The sequence below is a fragment of the Mercenaria mercenaria genome, chromosome 7 (assembly GCF_021730395.1).
Source record: "Mercenaria mercenaria strain notata chromosome 7, MADL_Memer_1, whole genome shotgun sequence".
NCBI lineage: Eukaryota > Metazoa > Mollusca > Bivalvia > Venerida > Veneridae > Mercenaria > Mercenaria mercenaria.
Window position 1 is genome coordinate 87,912,998 of NC_069367.1, and position 24,779 is coordinate 87,937,776.

Below are 24,779 nucleotides of genomic sequence, written 5' to 3' on the forward strand. Positions count from 1 at the left end.
CTTTGATATTTGGTATTTGGCATTGCCTAGTGGATCTCTGACAAGATTGTTCAAATTATGCCCCTGGGTTGAAAGAGGCCCCACCCCAGGGGTCACTTGTTCTTTGAGTTATATAGGAAAAAATACTTCAAAAATTATTTGATAATATTTCCTACTTTGTTTAATTATAATTACCTGATGACCCCAAGTTATTAGGGGTGACCTGACTGTGACCTTTACCTACTGACCTACTTTCTTGCTTTTTTTTTTAAGATACATTTTCTTGACCATATGTAATCTGTTTGATATTGTAGTAAAGTAGGTTGTTGATAGTGCACTGAACGTTTTTATGCATATAATTGATTATGTATTCAATACTCTCATATATAGAATGCGAAAATACGTATAATAATGAAACCTTAATAATCTGTCTGTGTCTAGATATTTCGCTTTCGCACTTAGACTGAGATTAGGTTCTTAATTGTTATTGTCGTTTTTGTAAGCTCAATACCTTGGATTTATGTTTTCGATTTCGAGTTAAGTCCAGGTGCATTTTATGCTTAGATAATTAGTCATTATTATATCTGAACTTGAACTTCTAATCTAAAAATGGCTTAAATTAACATGTATAAAATTGTCTACAATGTGCTGATCTCGAGGTACATGCATATATTGTACTTTTGGTTTACATTCACTATGTATTATATATATATTACGCTTCTCAGAATTGTGTTGCTGTTGTTTGACATTTACAATGTATATATGTTATGCTCTTCAGAATTGGAGGAAATAAAAGATATTAGGTTAAAATATTAAGTATCAGTTTGACATTTGAAACATGTAGCTCATATTACTCAGGTGAGCAATCCAGGGTCATCATGACCCTGTTGTTGTGACAAAATTAAAACACCTAGTTTGTGACTAAATTGGATATGAAATGTTAAAGCCTGCTCTGCAGCTATTCAAATTCTGTTGTGTGTATGCAACCCATGATTACAATAGGTAACAGTTAACGGCCACGTGCCACACTTTAGCATGCAAAACCACAGTATTTCGTATAGAATGTTATATCAAATAGACTCTATTTTGACAGGCATCACTGTTCATAGTCAGGATTTTCATGCTTTTTCAGTGACAGTTCAAGGTTAAAAGGTAGGACGGGAGCAGGGCTTTAATGAAAAAAAGACTGGATTAAAATAACCCCTTGAAGGATTTCAAGGAAACTTGACACAAATGTTCACCACACTGAGACAACGTGCAGAGCGCATGTTTTGGATGTCTCGCTTCAAGGTCAAGGTCAAACTTAGGAGTCAAAGGTCATATCAGTTTGTTTTTTGTGTCTGTCCGTTAGCAATTTCGTGTCCGCTCTGTAACTCTTGAACCCCTTGAAGGATTTCAAAGAAACTTGACACAAATGTTCACCACACCAAGACGACGTGCAGAGCGCATGTTCCGGATGACTCGCTTCAAGGTCAAGGTCACACTTAGGAGTCAAAGGTCATATCAGTTTGTTTCGTGTCCGCTCTGTAACTCTTGATCCCCTTGAAGGATTTCAAAGAAACTTGACACAAATGTTCACCACACCAAGACGACGTGCAGAGTGCATGTTCCAGATGACTCGCTTCAAGGTCAAGGTCACACTTAGGGGTCAAAAGTCATATCAATTTGTTTTGTGTCCGCTCTGTAACTCTTGAACTGCTGGAAGGATTTCAAAGAAACTTGGCAGAAATGTTCACCCCACTGAGACGATGTGCGGAGTGCATGTTCCGGATGACTCGCTTCAAGGTCAAGGTCACACTTAAGGGTCAAAGGTCATATATGACTTTGCTTTGTGAATATTGCTCTGCATTGCAGTGCTCTTGTTTTTATTTGGCAGATCTCTTTTTTGTACTTACAATTTTTTTTTTTTTTTGAATTACTTCCCTTTTATGTTACTATAAATAGCTTATTTTGAAACTTTTTTATTATTGGCCGTAGGGAAAAACCGAGACCACTTTTCTGTGGTACAACATGGATGGTACTTCCAATTTTTAGGTCTATTTTTACATACCTGTACCTGATAAGGATTTTTTTGTAGGCCTTGAATATTTTTTTGTGGATTTGTTTTTTGAAGTTTTCCTTTTGTTGTTCCAGTCCTTTGGGCTACAACAGTCAAGTTCTTAAAATTTTGCTCCCATCCTATGATGTAATCCTTCGGGCGTATATTGCCCCGCTTGGCGGCGCTCTTGTTATTTTGTGTTTTATAATTGTTTACCAATAGTTTGACATTTCTTTTATCAAAATTAATGGTAAAATGAGTTCTCTGCAAACGTTTCGGATAGTGGCTATCACTTTGAAATTTGTCTCTACTTGAGCTTGAGGAGATACCATAAGTTATACAAAATTAATAAAAACGGCACGGTAAAAGTTTTTAAAAATTGCAAAATAGTGCAAAACGCAGTTACCTTTCAGAATATACCAAGCAAAGGCCATTTTTAGCTCATCAGATTTTTTGAAAAAAAATGATGAGTTATTGTCATCACTTGAGCGGTTGTCTGCGTCGGCGTTGCCTGGTTAAGTTCTATGTTTAGGTCAGCTTTTCTCCTAAACTATCAAAGCTATTGCTTTGAAACTGGGAATACTTGTTCACCATCATAAGCTGACCCTGTATAGCAAGAAACATAACTCCATCTTGCTTTTTGCAAGATTTATGGCCCCTTTTGTACTTAGAAAATATCAGATTTCTTGGTTAAGTTTTATGTTTAGGTCAACTTTTCTCCTAAACTATCAAAGCTATTGCTTTGAAACTTGGAATACTTGTTCACCATTATAAGCAGACCCTGTACATCAAGAAACATAACTCCATCTTGATTTTTGCAAGAATTATTGCCCCTTTTGGACTTAGAAAATCAGTTTTCTTGGTTAAGTTTTATGTTTAGGTCCGCTTTTATCCTAAACTATCAAAGCTATTGCTTTAAAACTTGCAACACTTGTTCACCATCATAAGCTGACCCTGTACAGCAAGAAACATAACTCCATCCTGCTTTTTGCAATAATTATTGCCCCTTTTGGACTTAGAAAAATCATTTTCTTGGTTGAATATTATGTTTAAGTCAACTTTTCTCATAAACTATCAAAGCTATTGCTTTAAAACTTGCAACAGTTTTTCACCATCATAAGTGGACACTGTACATCAAGAAACATAACTCTATCCTGCTTTTTGCAAGAATGATGGCCCTTTTTAGACTTAGAAAATCATGGGTAGGACAATATTTCTATTATACAAAGAAAATCAGATGAGCATCAGCACCCACAAGGCGGTGCTCTTGTGTAAACATTACTATTAGTGATCTAATACCTTAAGGACAGTTCTTGTTTATTAGCTCACCAGAGCACGAAATGCTCAAGGTGAGCTATTGTGACCAGTCATTGTCCGGCGTGCGCCATCAGTTGTCCGGCATCCATGAACATTTGCCTTGTGAACACTCTAGAGGCCACATTTGTGACCCATTCAGTATGAAACTTGGTCAGAAAATTAGTTTTAATGATCTCTAGGTCAAGTTTGAAATGGGGTCATGTGGGGTCAAAAACAGGTCAGTAGGTCAGATCAAAGGAAACGCTTGTGAACATTCTAGAGACCACATTTTTGACCCAATCTTTATGAAACATGATCAGAATGTTAGTATTGATGATCTCTAGGTCAAGTTAGAAACTGGGTCATGTGGGGTCAAAAACTAGGTCAGTAAATTAGATCAAAGGAATAGCTTGTGAACACTCTAGAGACCACATTTGTGCCCCAATCTTTATGAAACTTGATCAGAATGTTAGTATTGATGATCTCTAGGTCAAGTTTGAATCTGGGTCATGTGGAGTCAAAAATTAGGTCAGCAGGTCAGATCAATGGAGAAGCTTGTGAACACTCTAGATACCACATTTGTGACCCAATCTTTATGAAACTTTATTAGCCTTGATGATCTCTAGTTCAAGTTTGAAACTGGGTCTTGTTGGATTAAAAACTAGGTCACCTGGTCAGATCATAGGAAAAGCTTGTGAACACTCTAGAGGCCACAGTTGTGACCCAATATTTATGAAACTTAGTCAGAAAGTTTGATGATTTTTATGTCAAGTTTGAATCTGGGTCATGTGGGGTCAAAAAGCAGGTCACCTGGTCACATCAAAGGAAAAGCTTGTGAACACTTTAGAGGCCATATTTGTGACTCAATCTTTATGAAACTAGGTCAGAATGTTTGTCTTAATCATTTCTAGGTCAAGTTTTAATCTGTGTCATGTGGGGTCAAAAACTAGGTCACTTGGCCAGATCAAAGGAAAATCTTTTCAACACTTTAGAGACCACAGTTTAAGTTTGAAACTCATAAGAATTACTCAGATTGTTTTGTTTTTTTAGCTCACCTGTCACATAGTGACAAGGTGAGCTTTTGTGATCGCGTGGCGTCCGTTGTCCGTCGTCTGTGCGTCCGTGCGTCCGTCCGTGTGTAAACTTTTGCTTGTGACCACTCTAGAGGTCACATTTTTCACGGGATCTTTATGAAAGTTGGTCAGAATGTTCATCTTGATGATATCTAGGTCAAGTTCGAAACTGGGTTACATGCGGTCAAAAACTAGGTCAGTAGGTCTAAAAATAGAAAAACCTTGTGACCTCTCTAGAGGCCATATTTTTCATATGATCTTCATGAAAATTAGTCAGAATGTTAACCTTGATGATATCTGGGTAAAGTTCGAAACTGGGTAACGTGGGGTCAAAAACTAGGTCAGTAGGTCTGAAAATAGAAAAACTTTGTGACCTCTCTAGAGGCCAAATTTTTCTTGGGATCTTTATGAAAATTAGTCAAAATGTTCAACATGATGATATCTAGGTCAAGTTCGAAACTGGATCATGTGCGGTCAATAACTAGGTCAGTAGATCTAAATATAGAAAAACCTTGTGACCTCTCTAGAGGCCATATTTTTCAAGAAATCTTCATGAAAATTGATCAGAATGTTCATCTTGATGATATCTAGGTCAAGTTCGAAACTGGGTCACATACGGTCAAAAACTAGGTCAGTAGGTCTAAAAATAGAAAAACCTTGTGACCTATCTAGAGGCCATATTTCTCAATGGATCTTCATGAAAATTGGTGAGTGTTCAGCTTGATGATATCTAGGTCAAGTTCGAAACTGGGTCATGTGTGATCAAAAACTAGGTCAGTAGGTCGAAAAATAGAAAAACCTTGTGACCTCTCTAGAGGCCATATTTTTCATGAGATCTTCATGAAAATTGGTCAGAATGTTCACCTTGATGATATCAAGGTCAAGTTCGAAACTGGGTCACGTGGGTTAAAAACAAGGTCAGTAGGTCTAAAAATAGAAAAACCTTGTGACCTCTCTAGAGGCCATATTTCTCAATGGATCTTCATGAAAATTGGTCAGAATGTTCATCTTGATGATATCTAGGTCAAGTTCGAAACTGGATCACGTGCGGTCAAAAACTAGGTCAGTAGGTCTGAAAATAGAATAACTTTGTGACCTCTCTAGAGGCCATATTTTTCTTGGGATCTTTATGAAAATTAGTCAAAATGTTCAACTTGATGATATCTAAGTCAAGTTCGAAACTGGATCATGTGCGGTCAAAAACTAGGTCAGTAGGTCTAAAAATAGAAAAACCTTGTGACCTCTCTAGAGGCCATATTTTTCATATATGGATTATACTCCCTTTTATTTGTGTTTTTATATCAGTCGCCGCCATTTGCCCTGGGGCTTTCCCCAAAAAACTGTCAGGATATTTTTGTAAGAGGATAGGCAAAAATGCAGACAATAAAAGTAATCCAGAAATTTAGAAAAAAATTGAAAATGCAGCAACGGAAATTCCACATTTATGCATCTTGTTAATCAGCCAGGGAACAGACTTTTCAGCTGAAACCAGGCCCATAATGCTTTTAATTTTATCTGAAAAGCAATGAAACAATTCCAAAGAGATGTTATGCGTACTTACTTGGTTAGAAAAGCACTACTTTAATTTTGCACATGAAATGTTATAGTTAGGGGCCAAAAAAGGGGTGGTATAAAAAAATTTGATTCAATAAAACATTGAATTTATATTCAGCAGTATTCAAACCTTTGACAATGTTAAAGAAAGTAATAATCAAAAATTTTAACAAGAAATTAAGTATTTTGTGTTCATAATGGAAAATTTAAACAAATGCATTATGAGCCTTTTAAACGATTTACGTTAATCCAATGTTGATGGCTTTATTAAAAAATTTAAATTGGATAAAATAATATAAAATTTTTAAAATTTGAATAAATACAGAATGATTTTAAATACTTACTCAGACCCTTTTTTCAATAAGTGTTTAATCAGATTTACTGACAACACGCAAAACAAAATCAGGCTAGTTTTATTCCCATGATTTTTACCCAGTGATTTACTAGGGAAAACGAAAACATAAGTAAACAAAATCTGTAAAAAGATTCCTTGGAAGCATAGAAATGAACCAAAAAAAAATAGCAATCGGTTTTATGAGTCTGTTCATGAGAGGTAAATTCAGCCGTATCTTTTTGCACTGGACTTCATAACTAGCTACTGTAAAGCTAAGGCTTTTCATATTTTTTGCCGAAAACATTTCACAAAATATATAAATATAAAGACAGAAAATATTACGCACATTGTTTTACGTTCGTATATGGAGGCAATATCTCCACCTGATGTGAACTAAATTCTTCAACAAATGGGCTGCACATTCACCATAACAGGTACCATTAATTCAAAAATGTCTGTAATACCTACTTCATATGGCATGTAACGGATTGAATATTTTAAATACGTCAAACGCAAAATGTGTTTGACGAATTATTTCACTTCTTTAGTCTGAAAATGCAATATCCTTTCGGCTACCATAGCAGACTAATACGTACCATAAAAACGGGGGTCGCTATTCCCGCTATCATCACCGACTGACTACCGCAGACACCTAAAACGTACCATCAAAACGGGGGTCCAGATTACCGACTCGTACAGCGTAGGACTACCGGATTTTTAAAATTTTTTTTGTATGTGGGGGGAATTTGAATGTTTTTTATTTATTGCAGAATTTAATCTGAAGTGTAAACTTCCATTTATGTTATTAACAAACGGTATAAAATCGGGTAAACTAATAATTTAAATCATTCATATGACATACTAATAATATTACGCAACAAATTACAGGTCTCCAAAATTTAAAACAAAACCCAAACTCTAGTACGCAAAATGTTCTAAAATCCATTGTTATCGTAATTTGTTGGTAAAAATCCTTTTCAGAAAATTTAAAGGGATCTTTACTCTCCAAAATACCCATTATTTTTGATGATTGCTCGTCGCGGTAATTACGAACTCAGTTTTAAAACTTAATTAATTACCATTTCTACGCAACGGTATTTAAAGCTATTTACTACGTCTGCATTATGCGGCCCCGGCATTCTAGAAGTCGGGAAAAACCCACGGTCTGCCACTGATGCTTTTTGTAGACTTTTCACCAGTTACTTTCACTGTGGCACTACGGCAGTTCTGAACTTTTTTCCATGAAATACAAAATTTCACTGTGGTAATCAGAAATAGTGTACATTTATACACTACGGCAGTATTTTTTTAAACTGTTATTGCACAGGGAACATACATATATACACTGTGGTAATTCTCTACAGACGCTTCATCGTTTTAGCCGCAACGGAATACATATGCACACATCGCTTCTTCCATTTGCAACTAGACGTGTGTAAATTTACCACTATGGAAGAATGTACTTTAAAATTTAAAACTCAAACTTTAGGTAAGAATGCATTTAAATTATCCCAAAGTAGACAATAGTAATTAGACTTTGAGCTCCATGCTTTATGCATTATAATGCATGGATACTCTGGAATGCTTTTAAAATGGTACAGTATCAGTATTTCACAGTGCCTTTGTTACTCATTATTAAATTATAGTCCGGGTCCGTAATGTAGGAGATACATTCGTGCACTTGTAATCTCTGAATCCTCTCACTGACGGAGGTCGCAGGTTCGAGCTGTGCTACCGACTAGGACTTTTATGTGAGAAAGTAGGCAGTTGCTTACGGACTTTGGGGGTCTAGTACTGGTGTTCCAGGAACGTGGTTAGTTGAACTGGCTGCCTGTATAACTGGAATAATGTTGAAAATGGCCATAAATTCAACAAAAACAGACTCTAAAATGATCTGTTTCCAAAACCGTACATGAAAGTGCCTTCGGTGAAATGAGATCTTAAATTCTTCATTAATGATTAAACAATTGATATCTAATTGTGACTTTAAAGAAAGTATCACGGAAAACAGCTCGCAACGGGATAAGCCTAATTAGATATAATGCTTTTAAATAAGTTCAGTTATTTAAATCTTTGAAAGTCAGTAAGGCATAACAAACAAAGAAAAAGACACTTTAGCTACTATTAAAGTTTTACCACGAGTGTCATTCCCATTTTTGAGTTTGTTTTGGCACTTGCATCGTATACACCACAAAAACAGATTATGAATATGAACAAATTTAAATGAACCTTAATAACGTACAGTTGACGCGTTTACATGGTCCGATCCGCTGACATAACTGGTAGGTGACTAAAAGTAAAATGCAACAAAAACATTTTTATAACAGAAAAAATAAAATAAAACAATAAATTAACAACTGAATGAAAACACTACAGTAAAGGCATCCCTTGAACGGGTATGAAAAAGAAGAATCAATTTGGACTAAATTTCATGATAGACAGTCTACTTATAGTCCGACCCGGAAGAAAGGGTAGGAGACTAAAAGTAAAACATTAAAAGCAAACAAAAAGATTTGACAGAAAATAAAAAAAATATGTTTAAACGAAGCCAAGTTGTAAAAGCTATAACAGATGAGGATCATTCATTACTTACAAATCATCGCAAAAGGTAACATAGAACATATGCAATGTTACACAAAAAGTTCACTAAAAGTCATGAAATAATTCCGTTTTTTGTTGAATTTGTACTGTGTCCGTTTAAAACTGAGACAATTTTGTCAAAACTTACGACAAAACCGTAATCTATATATCATGTGTTTTTTGAATAGCCGTCTAAAGGCAAGGGGTAGGGGGTAGGGGGTAGGGTAATTAGCATTGTTAATACGCATAGAAAGATAAAAAGTCCAAAATTCACTTTGAATAAACATGTCTCGGTAGAACTGTTTAATAAGTTAGTTATGTGTCTATATTGAATAGCCCGGTTGTATGATTTATTTCTATACCCTATTACAATGTATCAAAATTCACAAGAAGCCAAACTTATGAAACATGTTTTCTTGAATTTCAAAACTTTAACTCTAAACACCTTTTTCCCTTGAGACAGCTCATATTAGAAAAGTATATTGGCATGTGAAAATTAATTATCAAAAGAGAATCAATCAAACTTGTTCATTTGTACTAAAAACATAACGTACATATAAAACACGACACATAGTAAAAATGTGTACACCATGTAATGTTTTCACTAATCTTAGAAACTGTCGTTTCTTTCTCCAGTTTGTGCTTAATTCCGCAGTCAGACATCATTCTTCTTCGTCGATTCCAAGATAATTTTTTGGCTTTACGGAGTGTTTCTATGTACTTCTGGGTGATTTTTTGCAACCGTTATGTAGCTAAATTAAAGGAAGGGATGTCTTATTAAAAAGTAGTAATAATGAGCAATAATAAAACGTATCAAATTATAACATTTAGAGATTTGCAATGGTATTATACTAAAATCGATTTCTGGAGTTTCCAATTTTGCTCTTGTTGCCATAAGTTTTACGGACGTTTCGGATTGGAGGGCTGTATGGACTTGTCCCTTTAGTTAGCCAATCCCAGTCGACGCATGATACGAAAGAAAGGCATTCCTGAAAGATTATTTAAAAGACACGAGGATTAACCCTGAAAAAATTTATGACAAATATTTTTTGTAAGCAAGACATTTTGATTTCAAATACAATTATTGCCAACTTCTCTGGAACGGGTTTTTTTACTTTAAAGGGCTGGATTTCTCGAAACATTTTTTTCTGTACTAAGAAGTTTAAAATGTTAAGAGCAGTCGAATATAAATGCAATAACAGACTTTTCCTCTTCTGACATGCTTAAATATTTCGAGAAAATTTTTCCCAGAGCGATAATTGAGTACCTTTTGGATTTGAGCGACTTGTTGACTCAGACCCAATTTATATCATGGAGGGAAAAGAAGTACGTTCACGTAAAATAGCAATGACTCAATATACCAGAATCTTTAAACTACTCATTTGATCAATTTTAACTTTTTAATAGAAGAGTATTGTTATACCTGTGTAATTGTCTTACACTGCTTACAACCAAATGATGACGTTGGTGTTGGAGACCCCCCGTGGTCTTAGTTTCTTCATACTGCAAAACTGACAAGCATTTGTTCGCCCTGACATTGAGATAATTTCAGTGAGTCTGCAAAATCTCGGGCAATGGTATCAACTACCTGCGTTTGTTGGGTTCCTAATTCCTGAACGGTAACCCTTCCATACTCTAGCTATCATGTTTCCATCTTTGATTTGACGTGTCATATGCTGTCTTTTGTTCATTGTACTAACCGAACCAGGAATTATAATGGATTACATTTTCCGCCCAACATCCTTCTGTCGGACTAATTTCTGTGGTTTCAAATCATATGGCAAAATTTTCGCCCTTATTAAAAGACCCACAAAGATGGTTGAGCTGGCAAGGAACGCCTGTGCCAAAGGAGTGTCTAGAAACACTATACGTTCAACCAGATGTTCAACCAAACTTCCTCGTTAGTTCTACTTCTTTTTTCCATCTAATATAAACTTTAAACTCCAAAGGGTGGCAGAACTGCATCTGCTAAAACGAATATTTTTAAAACCTCTCTTGATACATAATTTAACTAAATGTTTTTTCATTTATCGTTTTATACTGCACACTCCTCTTTACGAGTATACGTGCAGCTGCGCCGCCTGTACAAGAATTTCAAAAGTGAATGGACAGGAGAATAAAAGTAATACCGATGTGTATTGCAAGCATGAATACAGTTGATAGTGTTAAAAACAAGAAGGTTTACAGTTAAAACAGTTTAAAGAAACAGTCATCATGTTATTAATAAGCTTTTTGGGGGCAAGTTTGGTTACACCCCGCCTAAACGGTTCAGGGTTGGGGCTTGCACAAGTTGGGACTGGAAGGGAATTCCAAAGCACTAAGGTGCCTAGAAAAAAGAGTACTATAGTAATTACAGGGAGTGAGGATCTAGGGAAGGAGTGGGGATGCATATGTCTTGTTAGACGGGATTGAGGAGGGGAGGGCTGACATAGGGAGGAAGTGGTACAGCAACCAAAAACTTTTGCAAAAAATTACCACAGTAGACGTTTGCAGGAAGAAGAAATTTCAATGTAGTTACGCGTGTAGTTTACTCGCCTGGGTTATAAAAACTTAGTAGACTTTTGGGGAAATTGAATTTTTAAGCAGTGCCATAGTGTAGTTATACATATAAAAGAAATTTAAATGCACTTCCACAGTGCTGAGAAGTTACCCTGCGAAAGGATTTTACTAGTAATCAAAACTACCTGTAGGCATTATTATTCCCCCGATTACCACAGTAGTTTAATGCCCGGGCAAGCGAAACCAAAAGAGTGCCCCAGTGGTTTAATACATATCACACAAAATAGCATGTACTGCCACAGTGATTCAGTGGCCGTTAAATGTGACTTTCAATAAATAACATAACTGTTTGTTTTATCTGCATATAAATACCATGTAGACTATTGCAGGAAAACAAGAAACTATAAGTTGTCCACAGTGTAGTTTTACCCAAAAACCCCACAATGGACTAACGACCATAGTGAGCAACCCTTTTACATAAAAAATTACCGCAGCATAAAAATGTAGTATATTTTGTAATTCATTCCCAATTCCCCAAATTTCGAAAAAAAAATCAATTTTTTTCCCAAATACGCATATGCGCTATGGAAAATGACCCCTCATTTTTCTGGTACGTATTAGTCGTCTGTGGTAGCCCGCCTGCAAAACAGTAGAGGTAATGGAGAACCCCAAAAATTAGTCTGCATTTGGCGTCTCAGGTAGTGCGTCGGTGTACGATAGCGGTAGTCGAAAGATATATGATACTCTTTGTCTGAAAAAAATTTTTCATTATAGTTAGATTGATGCAGGTTGTATAATATTAAACAAACATACCAACAGATTACCAAAAAAATCAAGGTGAATGTTTTTTACACACAATATTTTTTATCGTACTCGCTATTCCCGGTATTCCCTAAAACCTCAAAATACATTTTTTATATGTCTTACAGCATTAAGGCCTTTAACTATAAATGATTAAAATCCAGGTAAATATGTTCGCTTATTAGTAATCACTTCCATACTTATTGTGCTAAAATGAAAACGGATATAACTAGGTTTGATAAGCAAATAAAAAGGAAAAACAACAAACGCAAAGAGAGCCAACACGGCAAACCAAGACAAAATAATGCATGATAACATGTTGACGACTTCTTTGACATTTCCTTTTCCAGTGAATAATCAACAGATAGAAATAATGGGAATGAGCATAAATAAGTATTGAAGTGTATGAAATTTTTCTTTTGAAAAGTTATAACAACCCTTTGGCAGTTTTCCAAAATGTCCTCACTGGCAGACTTTGCAATTTGGTAAATTCTGATTTTTCGAAACTGCAGAATATATCGTTACTAAGAAAATTCCGCAATTTTGTTCACTTTTTTCTGTATTAATTTGAAAAATCTGGACCTTGCGCAAGTTTCATATGAGAGTCTATTGGAAAATCAAAGATTATTACATTTTCGCGAACAGATTTTTTCACAGTTTACAGTAAGCATAAAGTTTATTGTATACGGTCAAATAAGATGTATAGATCCTGAGCTTATTTTTGAGATACTTGTATAGAACTTAGACATCAGCAATTCCATGTGAATTTGAAGACATTATTTAGAACTATTTAACGTGACATTTGTTATCACTTTTTTTACCATACGAGAGAACATACTGTTGCCGTTATTATAAATGTACGCACGGGATGACTTTTATATGCAGGAATTTTTTGCTTTCCATATACCAGGTCCGGACTTATTCTTTCTTATCAGAATAAATGGTGTTACACCAAGACTTCCGGTTTATCAAACATGCAGAACTCCTTTAAATGTAAAAGAATTGTTGAACTCGAATGTTTTTGAGAATGTCACTCAATTGCAACATCTTTCTTCCAAAAGTTTTCCTTTGATAAATTTGAGTCAGTGAGCAAGTGGCGACAGCGTTTGGTAACTATTTTAATTCCAATTTAAACTAAGACATACTACCTTTCTTAGAGAAAAATGATCATAGCAAAAGTATGAAACACAAGCTCAAGGTCTCCTCAACACCCCCCCCCCACCTCACACACAAAAAAAACGTGTTTAGTTTACAACGAAAAAAAAAGGTCAACACTTCGTCTGCAACAAAATTATAAAACAACAACAACAATAACAACAACAAAAAGAACAAAAAAAACAAAAAAAAAACAAAAAAAAAAAAACGACTGCTGTTTATTCATGGGAAGTCATTCAATACACAACTGTATAAGACAACATGAGTTGATTCCCTTACATCATCAGCTGAAAGGTCAAGCAAACACTTTGAAATTAAAGGTAACAAGAAAAATCTTTAAAAGAAGATGGTTGGTGAATTGTAATAAGACAGGAAGTTTATGATGTTTTCATTTCATTTGTGTTATTTTACCATCTACCTAACATTTTTCAAATAGCGAAACTAAACATCACACTTTAACAATTTAAATGGTTCTCTTTTAATTTTTCACAAAGGTTTCGTAGGGGTGCAATTTTGTTTCGTTTATCCTACGACGAATAATTACAGCAGTGGTCCGGAAGACACTTCTCTACCTAGAAGACCTTAATCGATCGGCTAATCACACCCTTATTAATGTGATACGCAGATCGTATTCAGCTTTTTCTATAAATTGATATATATTGGTATTTGAACAGGTTTTTATTATATTTATTAAACTTACTTATCATTTTTAGATATATCAATATTCTTCTAAATATACTGAGCGAAACGTAGCTTTAAAACTATAAAAAGCGTCGCTTCCTCTGTCAAACCCGAACACACACACGCTTCGTCTGTCATTTCACTCAGCGTTGCACAATCAGCAGTGTGAAAAGAAAAGACACCGTCGTCCAATCAGGCAGAGTGTTGTATAAATCTTTCATTTTGATAAATTATTTATAATGCGTTATCAAGTAGTCTGATTTGCAAACTTCAGTCACGTGGCATGGGTCAGTCTAGGTCACGAATTCGTTCTTGACGGCGTTCGCCGAAAAATAGCTTGATGCAAGTAATTATCACGAGGAGACGAATCGCGGCAAATACTGGGGTCAATATCTGGAAGGTTAAGGTCACAGTTACATAGTAAAATACATGAAGAAATATACCCTACAATTTTCAAAGATAAAAATACATTAAATTAAGCATTGAAATTGATTTTTATGTCCTTCAAATAACCAAAAAATGATTTTACAAATGTGAAATTTAGTAGTAATAGTTTTGTTTGTATCAGTAACAGAAGTTTTTCAAAAAGTGATTCGCAAATAACGACAACTCTTGCCTTAGGCCAGTACTTACAAGCTGAGATATCTATAAGTTTACTTCCCATGCAATTACACAATTGAGTGGAAAATGAAAACGGTTTTAGACATAACATCATACCTTTTCGCACAAAAAATCATCTAGAAGATACTTCAGGTTGGCTTGTATCAAAATGTTACAATAAAACGGGTTTTGTAAGGGATTTTTAAATGGCTTTATATTGATCTTTTTTTCCTTCCCTTTAAATGAATATTTTGTATTTTCTGTGCTTGCAGTGATATGTGGAACAAAAAGGCATAAATCAAATAAAAAAGAATGGAAAATAATTGCATTTAAATTGGGGTCTAAAGGTGATTTTTTTATCAATGAACCCCCTTTCAGTGCTATCAACATCATTTGTTTTATAGTTTTTAGCCCATATCACAGGCATTGAAGTGCTTTAGAAAACAAGTCAAAAGGGTTTTAAAACACTTTTAAAAAGTTTGTTTAGCGATGAAGTAAAATTGAGATAAAAAAACTGTTGGAGGAAAAAAATGCCCGACTTTTTAACCTGGTCAATAAAAATGAAAATCAAAAAACAATTTTTTTTGGTTTTTAAGTAAAACCAAATATATTTTGGTCATAAAACGACTTTTCCAGTTTTAAGGCGGAGGAAAGCCCAATGTCCCCCTAAATTTTAATCACAGATTGCCCTTGGTAGACCCTCCGCCAGACCAATAAAACGGGACGGCTTTCTTTTGAAAAAATTCTCACTTTAACCAAATTCAGCCGGGTCAAGTGGTTTAAATTTGACGACGCAAGGCTTATGAAAAAAAAAATGAAATGAAAATCTTTAATCACAAAACCCTTTCCCCTTTTATGTTTTTTGTGAGAAAAAAGATAGGATGTTAAAAAACAACAGTTATGGACTTTCCCGCTTGTTTACCCCAAAGGGTTTAAAATAAGTTGTGTTTTTCAATTATTTCCAACTAATGTCTTCCATAAAAACTTAACTAAAAATTTGACTATGAAAAAAGGGGAAAAATTTTGAAAAGAGGAAATTTAGGGAAACCGGCACGCTGTCAGTCACCACATTTAACACGTGATAATCACTACCGTATTTTTGATTCCATTTTAAAAAATAACTCCCCAGTTTGACGCAGTTTATTATATTCTTTTCCCTTGGGGGAGCCTTTTCAATGCATTTTTATACTAAAATTTTCATTTTAGTAGCTTATACTGAGGGAAATTGCACATTTCCTTTCTCCAATGACGGGCCATTAAAAACAGAATAGCCTTTATTTCGGGGTTGATTCTACCCTCCAAGGTGAAAACTTGTACTTATATGGGGGTTTGACTGTTTGCTATTCTTTTTCATTAAAACTTTTAAATTTTGGTCCCCTTGACGGGGGTTTATGGTTGTGACTAAGTCCCCTCCCCCTACACTGCCCTCCACCACGTGAAAGTTTACGGGGCACTGAAAAGTTTTTTTAAAACTTTTTTTTGGAAGTGCTTAAAAACAGTAATATATTAAATATACCAATGGTAGGCGGGACAAAACCTTTTTTATTGATAAGTGATCACTGTTTACTGAAAACCCCTTTTACAAAGCTGGCTTGCAAATTTTTTGTTGTCACCCCAGCTTAAAAAGTTGTTCAAAGGAACGCTGGGTTGGGGTCATTTCTGATTATCATGGTAAATCCCCCCAAAACAAACTAACTAAAATGTGGGTTAGGCCCCTTCAAAGGTGATACTTTTTGATTTACATTAAAATGCCATCATTAGGCAAGGGGGGAACTTTTTTTGATTTACAACTGCCAAACGGGCATTGGCGGTTTGCATTGATTGATGAATCCCGCTTTTTTTTTAAGAAATATGAAAACAGAAGTATTCTCATGACTTGAATTCTTCAAAATAAAATTATGGTTTTTTTTTGTATTTCGAAAAAGGGAAAATGTATCCCAAAAGTGTTCGGGGGGGGTTAGAGATAGGTTCTTATCAATAAATAATAGGTGGTGAAAGTTTTAATGGGGTGGAATCCGTTTTGGATTTACTAGATTTTCTGAAAAGAAAAAGTGTTGAGGGTATTGTAAAAAAAAGGGAACCCTGTATTTTTTTTTTTGATAAAAGCCCCAATGTAAACAAGACTTTGCGCTTTTTTTAATCCCCCTCACAAGGTGGGGCTAACGCAAGCAACAAAAAAAATGTTCAAAATACGATTTGACAAAAGAAGTATACCCAAAATGGGTTTCCCCCCACCCCCGTCTGATTAAAATGTTTTTTTTTCAAATAAAAATTGGATCACGATATGGGGGCGTAAAGGCCCGTTTTTCCCGGTCAGCAGAACTCGTTTGGGAAAACCTTTTTTTCTTTTCGAATTTTTTGTGATCTTTTCTCTGTGGGTTTAAAATTTTGTTTGGTCTGCGTTTTTTTCATACGGAATATCCCTGGGATCTGTGTGCATGATTAATCCCCCGGGTTTGCACCGGGATCGTGATCTATTATTTAACTGTAAGTTGCGTAAACAAAAGTGTACCGCTATGCCCTAAAGCCCAAAAAAATTCATCTCAGGTTCAAGAGGAAACGGTTTACCAAAGGTTTTTATTAAAAAAAGTATAAAAGGTTTTTTATTTTGGGAAATTTTAAAGTTAAACGTTTGGGTTATGGGGGATCAAGGCTAAGCTTGTTTAAATAGTTTCAGAGTTTTTGCATGATTTTTTTGATTTTTTTGGGGGACAGGGATAAATAATCAGGTTGATTTCAAAATAAAAAAAATCCTTTCTCCCCTTTGAAATTTGTTTTTATCAACGGTGTGGTGTTAATAATTTCCAAGTTCTATGTACACTGAAGTTTTTTACGAAATTGCCCCATAAGTCGTGAGCTTTTTAAAATTTTTACCGACCCCCGGAAATTAGCTGTTGTTTGCTTTCTTAGTCGGCAGCAAAGCACACAAAAGGGAAAAAAAACATATACATTTTCTTAAAATGAAAAGGGAAAGCTCCCAAAAAATATTGATTGTTTCTTTTAAAAAAAGTTTGTAAGCGAGGGTTGGCGAACGACCTATGGTTTTGTAAAAAGTGGGTTTTCAAGTTTTTTAAATTTAGGCTTGAAGTTTAAATTTGAATAAGGGAAATTGTTATATTTTATTGGGGTTTCATTTTTGAGTTTGGCTAAACGCTTTAAGCTTTTGACGAGTCCTTGATCGCCCCATTTTCTTTCTTTTAAAAATGGCCCCAAAACAGGGCAAAGTGTTTTTAGTTCTTTAGTTTGTCTCAATTTCAAAGAGTTCTTGTGAAGGAATTTTATTATGTAAACCCTATTTGCTAGCCCTATCGATTATCGAAAAATTTATGATTTTAATTGTGCAATACTCAAATAAACCAGTTTTCTTCCGGGGAAACTTTTAAGCATAAACACGCAAAAAGATTTGCGGGATTTGGTAATACTTTGCGATTGATTTTTGGGGACGAATTTTATGCCCTTTTGCACAAAATGCAAATATGGTCAAAATCAAAAAAAAAATGTATTAATTATTAGCCAAATTACCATTTTGTTCCCTGTCCGTTTAAAAAAATAATTTTAAACCCTTTGGCCAAAAAACAAATTTATTGCGCTTTGTTTTTATGATTGGCAGGTTACCAAGTTGCGTAACATCCACAAAAGGACAAATATATTTCCCAGAACTATGCTAGTATTTTTTGATCGGGTCCTCCGAAAGCTTCCCAATGCCCTTTAAAAAGATTTTACCACATCGATGAAATTAAATTTGACATTTTCTTTTTAAATGACCAAAAGATAGGCAGACTTTAAATTTTTCCCGCGGGGATTCGGGATGTCCTAATACTTCTGGAATTTTTGGCGAACCGCCTGACCTTTTTTCCCAAAAACGTTCAGTTTTGCGGGGGTTTAATTTTTTGCAGTCATAAGGTAAATTAGGGAAGAAGAGCTTTTACTGGTTTGCTTATTATTTTTTTATTTTAAAAATATTTTATTTCTTTTTTTTCGAAAATAAACAAATCGGCGAAACTTTAAATTTTGTATTTTTTGTATTTTAAAAAATCGAAAGTGGGAATTTTTTTTTTTCCCTGTTTTCCCCCCCCCCCCCGAAACCCCCCTTTTTTAGAAAGATTTAAAAAGGTAATTAACCAAAAATTCAATGTCGATACTCCCAAATTGCTGTAAAGCTTTGTACCACCCAATTTTTGTAAAACATATTGTTGAAACTGGAGATTTGAAAATGAATGTATCCAAATATAATTTTTTGGGTTTCGATGTGAAAGGATTTTTTAAAAAATTTCAAGTAACAGACATGAAGATATTATTGAAAAACTTTTCCCAGAATTTATTTTTAAACACCTAATAGAACTTATCAGATCATATTTGCCTGAGGCTGTCTGAGAAAAAAAGATGAAGTGAAGTCATTTTTTTGGATATTGTAATAAAAAAGAATCAAAGTAATATTTAGAAATTGAAACAAAAATTTCTTTAAAATCGCACCAAAGGCTGTTCAAGGGTCTACTATTCAAAAATTTCTTTGTGTCCCCAAAACCCTTTTCTTGCAGGAGGAGGTTTCCCCCCACCCCCCTTTCCCCCCATTTTGCCTTTTTCTTTTGATACTTTCCCCCTTTTCCCACCGCCCAATGCGTTTTCAAAATTGACTGCTTTTTAAAGCGGGAAGAAAACCCCTCTCCCAACCCATGCTACCGCCCCACAAAAAAAGGGCTCAAAATTTTTCAGTCCAGACTGGGCCTGTTTTCTCATAAATAAAAAAGGGAAAATTTAAAGTGGGGACTTGGGGATTACAGACTGTTTTTAAAGGGGGTACCAGGTCTGAAATAGAATAAAGAGGGTTTTTAACAAAAAAGAACTGCATTTATTTATCGGTTACACTATATTTTGACATCAGAACTTTTAATACATTTTTTAAACGCAAAAGAAAGTATACTTTAAATTGAATCACTTATTATTTTGAACAATCCCTAATATAGAAGGGTTTTATCCCCAGGTTATTTTTTAAAATATCTGAAAGTTCTTTCGCCCCAACCCCGTTCAAATGTATGTGGAACCCCTGAAAATTTTTAATATATAAATTTTATTCAAATTTTTCATGTGGAATAATCACCCGAAAATTCCCTTTTTGGCAATGCCGGGGGCAGATTTTTATGGAAAAATATATAGTCGGGAGTATCTTAGTGTAGCTGTCAAATTTTTAGTTTTTTTCTTTCAAAAAATTTTGGTCGGGTAACATGAAATCGTTTTGCGAGTCCTTTTATCCCAGCGATTCTCTAATCTAAATGGACCAAATAACACAGTAAAGGGGAGTTCCATTTGATTTCTCAAAAATTCAAAAAAGTTCACTGCATAATGAGTTTAAATTGTGTGAATTCCCCTTTTCTATACCAAATCATGTAATCTGTCTATTTATGCTTGTAATTGTTTTCAATACCGAAGTACTCTTTGCTAAATGTGCTTTTTGAATTGGCAGGCTTTCAAAACTTGGTAACATCCAGCGAAGAAAAAAATAGTTCCACGGGGTCCAAAAAGTGCGTATTTGCGTAATTTTTTATAGAAATAAAGCAAATACGATGTCTAAAAAATTCAAGCGTATAAAACGATATTTAAAAAATTTAAAAAATGCCCAATGCTTTTTTAAAAAAAAATTGAATCGTCTTGGTGCGTTAAAGGAAAAAGCCCCCCCCGAAACAGCTTAAGTCCCCAATTTAACGTTTAAAGCCCCCGTTTTTTTTTATAAACTTTGCGTGGGTTTTTAAAACCAACAGAATTTTTCGTCAGTAAAAAGGATAATTATCGGGAAAAAAAGCTCTTACGGTTGTTTTGTTTTACAGTATAAAAAAGATTTTAAATTTTTATTTTTCGAGAATAAAAAAATCGGCGAAACATTAAAATTTTATTTTCGTAGTTTTTGAAATCAAGTGTCGCTATTTGGTGCTTCCGAAACGAAACATTTTTACGCAAAAATTTAAATAAAAGGGAAATTTTCGGGGAAAAATTCAAAGTCAGTATGCCAAAATTTCTGTAATGTCTTGTATCATCACAATTTTTAAATATATTGTTGAAATGGAGAAAAAGTGAAAGTATCCGGATTAATATTTTGGGAAATATCGAGCTGTGTTTTGAAATTTTAAATTTCATGTCTCAGGTAGTATTATGTAAAGAAACATTTTAGAATTAATTTTATTTCACCCACTTAAATTTTTCGATGGTTTTTAGTCCCTGGGATGACTGAAAGTAAAAGATGAAGTGAGTATACTTGGATATGTTTAATTTTTTTTTTAAAAAATTAACGTAACCTTCTGGATTTTGATGGTTTGGATAAATTTTCTTACGATTTGGTTTCGCAAAAAAAAGAAACCGTCACCCATTGCTTTTCATGATGAACCTGCTTTTGATTTTTTCGTCAGTAAACGGAAAAATTTCCCGGAAAAAAGAGCTCTTTTACTGATTTTGTTTAATTATACTATTTTAAAAAAAGATTTTTTTTCTTTTTTTTCGAGAAATAAACAAATCGGCAAAAATTAAATTTTATTTTCTTTTAGTTTTGAAAACGAAAATAGATCGTCTAGTAGAGTGTTTGGGGAAAGAAACAATTTTTTTATGAAAGATTTAAATAAATTTCCCGAAATTCAATGTAGATCTCCCAATTGCTGCTAAACGTCTTCATACATCACATTTGTAAAAAAATTGTTTAAAAAAGGAGTTTTGGCGGATAAAAGAAAGGTAAAACTATCCGGGTATAAAATTTTGGGTAAAATGGGGTGTGTATGAATTTAAACCTTAAAGTAACAGACTGTAGATTTATTGAACGAAAGATTCAGTTTATTTTTATAACATACTAGAAAACAAAATAGATTATATTTTTATTTCGAGGATGACCTGAAAGTAAAAATTTAAAGGCGTCATTCTCTTGAATCTGTAAAACTAAAAAGAATTGAGGTTAATTTAGAAAATTTTTAGTTGAAATCACCCAAAGGGGTGTTCAAGGGGCCATTTTTAAAATTTTTCCCTTTTGTGATACCCCAAAACCCTAATTGCGGAGGGGGTTTCCCCCCAACCTCCCCATATTTCCACTTTTCGTTTGATACATTTGCCCTTTTTTCCCCCGCCACAAGCCCCTTTCAAAATCTGACTGCGTTCAAACGGGAAGGAAAAACCTCCCCAAACCCACCCCGTCCGCCCACGAAAAGGGCCAAAATTTTTTCAGGCCCCCTCTGGGGTCTTCAATGAATCAAAACGGTAATTGAAAAACATGACACTATATTTGACCTCAGAAAAAATTTTCATATCTTTTTAAAAGCAAAAATAAAATTTTAAATTACACCCTTTTAATATGATTGAAAATACCTAGGTGTGCACGGTTATTGCGGCCCCATCTTTAAATATCTACGTTCTTTGCCCTCCCTTCAAAGTATTTGACAATCCGCCTATAAAATTTTCAGTAATAAATTTTTTATTAAATTTTATCATGTGCGAAAATATACCAGCCCCAAAATTGATGTTTTGGTAATGCCGGGGGCAAAAGTTTTCTGAAAATATTTTTGTCATGGGCAGTAAACTTTGTGTAAAGTCAAATTGTAGTTTAACTTTCAAATTTTTTTTTTTGCGAAAACCACTCTTCTTTTTTGAGAATTTAAATTTGGGGTTTTTAAAACTTTTATATGTCAACAAATTTTTTTCAGGATCGATTGAATTCATTATTATTTTAACAAAATCTCTGTTCAGTTGGGGAAAAAAACAAAACCAACCGAAACTGGTGCTTACTACCATCCAATCATTGCCGCTCTAGGCCTTAGGCTTTGATTATTTCTGCGAACCATCCCTTTAATTTTTTGAGAAAATATTGGGTTTAAATATTGTTTTGATGGCAAACAAAAATTTGTAGGCATGACTGAATGTTTATTTTTTTTATTTTAACAAAATCTTTGTTTTGTTGGGGGAAAAAAAACTAAAAAAAAAAGAAAATGGTAAATCACCCGACACAATCAGCCCACTCTCAGGCCTTCAGGCTTTGATTTTTACTTACAAGCTATGGAATTTAAAGTAAATAAAGTTCAAATAGAAAATAATGGGTTTTTGGAAAATGTTAAGTGTAAAGGGGTTGATTTATTTGTTTTATAACTAAAAGCAAGGAATGGGACTGGGATGTTTATCAGTTTCTTTGATATCCAAGATGCAGTTTGGGTTTCAAAACTTACATAAATGTGTGGGCAATAGATGTAGTCTATGTAGTTTTTTATAGGTTTCCGGGAGTGAACAGAGTTTTTCGTAAGTCGAAACCGTGCTAAAAAATGGTAGTTTCACTGCAAAAATTTTCCAAATAAAATGTGAAGGGGTTTATGGAGTCTGCATGTTCACCTGTTGGTCCCTGCTCAGCGGCCATCCTTCGTTTTAGTTTTGCTCCTATTTTCTTAAAAACAGGGAAGAAATTTTTTAAAAAGTAGCATCATTTGCCTTGGTGTGCGACGTGGAAAATTTGGCCCTAGGTAAAGGGCTGGTCAACTTGGAAGTAAATTAAAAAAACTTAATTTGTTTTGCCCTTTTTTTCTTAACCGCTACAAGATTTTCATTAAAATAATATAAATTGTTTTAATCATCTGAGAGTCAAAAAGCACAAACCAGGTTAAATATCTGAAAAAATTGAAATGTCCCAAAGCAATTAAGAAAATAATGATGGATCAAATTGAAAATATTCAAAACAAAACTACTGGTTAGAACTGGTGATTGCAACGGAACGAAACTGGTATTTTTCCGTTTCAGCTTTTTTTTGTTGGGCCTTTTTTGCAAATGCGTGGGTTGAGGCTGTGTTTGTGGTGTTGTGTTCCGAAAATCTACCCCCACCTATATCTTTGAAGTCACTTGGGAAAAGGCGAAAAAATTAGCATACCCTCCTTTAAAGGCAGCTATTTATTTTTTTTACATGGTTTTGTCGCTATGAAAAGAATTGCGGGGAAAAAAATATTGGAAAAACCCAGTAAGGTTTTCCCCCATTTTGAGGTAAAAAAAGGGATGAAGGTAGATAAAAATGAGTTGGGGGAGAGTTGGGGGGAGGGCATTGGGGTAGCGGGGCAGCGGGGGGGCAGCGGGCGGGGGCATAATCCGAAATTTAAACCAATCCGGTTAATCCCCCGATCGGGGGGGGCAGGGGGGGGGTTTGGGGCAGCAGAAGGGTTTAGTTTAGGCATCGGAAGGGGGATTTGGGGTCACCACTTCGTTTGGGTCAACCTACTAATCCCCGGAAACCCCATCCGGGGGAAAAGCAAAAGCTTGAAGCGAAGACCAACAAAAATTTTTCCAAGACGAAAAGACCAAAACCTTTCTTTTAGTTATACGGATTTAGAGGACTAAATGGAATTCAGAAAACAAAAAAGTTTTTGCAAAGCTCGAAAACCGTTTTTTGAAGACAGATTGAAACTTTTTAAGTGGGCTAAGCAATCGACCGGTAAGTATTCTTTTTTTCAAAAGGTGGATTTTATTATTTTGGAATTCCGACAAAGTGTTTTGTTTTAGTCGGCTAAATTTTGGGGGGTTGGGAGTCTAAAGCGACCCTTGGGGGCACAAAGTGGTCTCCGGACCTTTTAATACTTGAAAATCATAACTGAGTTGGGGGGTTGGGTTGGGGGCATTGGTGGCATTGGGCAGCGGGGCCGGGGGGGATTTTAATCCGAATTTAAACCCTAAAAGAATAATCCCTAATCCGGTAAACCCCTTCAATGCGTAATCGTTGTGGAGTGTGGTCCGAATTCAAGATCTATATAGCAATAATATAGAATATGTTTAATTCTTGCAAAATTGTCTAAACTACAACCTAAGGTGCTGCGACCCTTTGTTCCATTATAATAAACTTATACGTCACCTTATATAATGCTAACAAAGTAATGTTATCCACTATGATTCATTTTAGGGAGATTAAAATTATCTACGACCGTTCTTAATTTCATTTTCAGTTCTGATTTGTGTGAAGACAGCGCGGTCTTAAAAATTATTTGAAAATTAGAAAAAAAATACAAAACGGAATATTCTGTATAATATAAACGAAAGCGATAAGCGCATTTTACTTTATTATTATTTGCACGTTTATCATTATCTTATTTATTTCCCATTATTTTAAGTGACTGAAAATAACACCCGCAGCCGGTTTTACAAATGCAATGATTATATCTTTTTCTTTTCATTTTATGACTATGATACAGAGCAC